This window comes from Charadrius vociferus, unplaced genomic scaffold, assembly GCF_000708025.1.
Source record: "Charadrius vociferus isolate BGI_N301 unplaced genomic scaffold, ASM70802v2 scaffold1036, whole genome shotgun sequence".
Lineage (NCBI taxonomy): Eukaryota > Metazoa > Chordata > Aves > Charadriiformes > Charadriidae > Charadrius > Charadrius vociferus.
Genome location: NW_009648816.1, coordinates 43961 through 46965, shown reverse-complemented (window position 1 = coordinate 46965; position 3005 = coordinate 43961). Strand labels below are relative to the sequence as shown.

The window sequence follows — 3005 nt, the reverse complement described above, 5'->3', positions numbered from 1 at the left end:
AGGTGCTGCGCTGCGTTTCCTAGCCCCACTTCTCAAACCTCCACTTGGCCTTGGGCCTGTAGCGATAGGACGAGAGCAAATGGCTTTAAACTGGAAGAGGGGACATTGAGATGAGATCTGAGGAAGACATTCTCGGCTGTGCAGGTGGTGAGCCCCTGGCGCAGGTTCCCCGAGAAGCTGTGGCTGCCCCATCCCTGGAGGTGTTCAAGGCCAGGTTGGATGGGGCTCTGAGCAACCTGGGCTGGTGGGAGGTGGCCCTGCCCAGGGCAGGGGGTGGCACTGGATGGGCTTTAAGGTCCCTTCCAGACCAAATCACTCCAGGACTCTGAAGAGCTGCTGGTTCCTACCCATCTGGCCGCCACATCAGCTTTTCTCACAACAAGGCTCTGGGCGCTCTCGCACCCTGACGGTTCGCCCCCGGTATCGACGGCTGCTTTGCTGCCACAGGGAGCACTCGTGCAGGAGCTTTGGGAGGCACATGGGCTCCTCCAGCCCCAACCCCGCTCCACGAACGGAGCAGTGTTCCCGCAGGACTTCAGTAGGTTCTGTTTTGCGTCCCCAGTGCTGTTTGGAGTCCAGACACTTTTGGAGGAAGAGCAGTCGTTTCTGGCTCCTGCGCCTCCTTCCCTGGGAGGCAACCAGTTGCTGCGAGTTTCCTTCAGTGCTCCCCGTGTTATGGCACAGGGTCTGGCTGGGATTTGCCCGTGTCTCTCTTCCAGGAGTCGTTAAGGGGGAAGAGCATGACAAGAACAGACAGTTCTGGCTGCAGGAGCCCAAAGCCACAAAGGCAGTGCGAGCGTCTGCTCCCGGTGGGAGGATCCGCGTGGAGCCATCCCGAACCACGGCCACAAAACACCCCAGGGGACGGGGACAAGTGCCACAAGCGCGGGGAGCAACGCCGCCAGCACCAGAACGGCCACAGGGCAACCCATGATCGGCCTTAACCAACCTGCTCCTCCAACACAGCCGGTTGGTTTAATTTTATTCTAACATGTGGTCTAAATAAAACGCGGATCAGACAGCAGCGCTGCCATCCAGCATAACAACCTGTTTCCACTCATTACATCTCCCCGCTGGAGAAGTCACCCTCCGCCTGAGCAGCCGCTTTCTGAGACGACGACGGGGCCCACCACGATACAGCAGCAGACGGGGGACACTGCCAGTGTCCCCAGCGCCGCCCTTCCAGTCGCTCCGCTCGGGGTAAGGAAACGGCTTTGCTTCACCGTTGGGATTTGACAAATGAACCGCCAAGTGATGCCGGAGCCCCTTAGCTCACTGCTGCTTTGTCTGCTGTCTTTATGGGCTCCTCCAGGACGCTCTCTTTCTCCCTTAGACTAATAATAGCCTGTAAAAAACCCAAGTCAGGAAACCCACAAGAGGATGAAACTAAAAATCAGGGCAGAGCGTCCTCCCCGTGGGCCGACCCAAGCTCCACAGGAACCTTTAGACATTTTGCTGGTGGAGGGAGCAAGCAGACGGCTGGAGAAGCAGCTCCAGAGAAGGGCTCCTGCCCTCCGACCGCCGGTGAGCGCCACCATTGCTGCCTCGGATGGGGCTTTAACCCCACCACCCCCGTTAACTTAAAGCACTTCAAAGCAAACGCAGGTACCGCTCTTGAGCCAGACCGTTTGCTGTGGGATGAGGGCACCGGCGCTCACAACGCCGGGGTTGTGCCACGGCAGACACGCTGCCGGAAGCTGGGCTGCAGGCTGAGGGGCACCGGTGCTGTTTCGAACACCAAATCCAGCGCAGGCAGCGCGGCCACGCGGCCGGCCGGGGTGGCCATGTGCGCTGCACCCGGAGCAGCTCCAGGAGGGTCGCTGTCTGCGGGAGGAGCGGCGCCATTTCCATCTTATTCACGGCCACAGCACCGACGGAGGCTGAAAAGAGAAGCCCTGGTCCTTCCTCCTACGGACCCGAGGTAGTCCGCAGGTGCAGGAGAGAAGAGCAACCGCTCAGTGCTCCCGCAGGAGCACTGGATGGAGCCGTACAGGGCACGGGCAGCGGCAGGAGAACCAGCACTCAGCACCAACCCAGCGTGACGCCCGCAAGAAGCCGCAGACCTGCGTACATCAACAGGACCCGATCACCGGTCCGGCAGCCCCACCGCCCCACGGGTGTCCTGGAGGGAGGGGGAAATCCCACAGCTCGCCTAAGGTGGGCTCTGCCTTCGCAGTGTCCCACCTCTCCCGGCACAACGGCTCTGCTGGAAACATCCAGAAGCTGACGGTGCTCGGCCAGTGGGCCAGCGCTGCACTCGCAGGCTCAGAGCGACACCGACCGATAGCCTGCACTGGACATGGACCCTGCGCGGGACGTGGACGCTGTGTGGGACGCGGACCCTGCACACCCAGACCTTGCAGGGGGGTGCAGCGGTCTCCTCTTCCTCTGTGGCCAGGGGAAGGTCTCACTTGCAGAGGCCCTTTCAGCATCGTCACTTTCTAAAGAGGAAGATTTTCCTAAAGAGGGAACATCTTTTACGACACCATTCTCTTAAATTCCAGAAGAGCCAGCCCCGGGGAGAGGCCAGGACCTGAGCACACCTTTTAAAGCGCTGCTGATCGCACCCTGCCAGGCCGGGCAGCCCAGGGGCTGTTGGTGAAGCACGTGGGTGGCGCAGCATCCCACTGCCCGCCCGGCACGTGCCCACTCGATGCAGCTATTCTTTACCCCGAGGGTGGTGAGCCCCTGGCGCAGGTTCCCCAAGAAGCTGTGGCTGCCCCATCCCTGGAGGTGTTCAAGGCCAGGTTGGATGGGGCTCTGGGCAACCTGGGCTGGGGGGACGTGTCCTTATCTTCCATAGAATCATCAGAACTCTAACAATTTTATGATTTGAAGGCTCTGGCCACAACCAGGCTGGGGGCACAGCCGCTGGAGAGCGGCTGTTTGGGACCCAAGTCCTCCCCCCAAGTCCCCTGGGTCTCCTCCTTGATGGCGAGGGACACCACGGACTGGAAGCACTGCAGGACGACAAGCCAGATGCGGTGGCTCAGCACCGTCCCCGG

At 60.9% G+C, this 3005-nt stretch overlaps 1 protein-coding gene across 1 annotated transcript in view; it reads right to left on the bottom strand.

Moving 5' to 3' along the window:
* The window catches only part of MROH1 (maestro heat-like repeat family member 1), a 76419-nt gene that overhangs the window by 30202 nt on the left and 43212 nt on the right, over positions 1-3005 (bottom strand). The gene's annotated exons all lie outside the window — the stretch shown is intronic.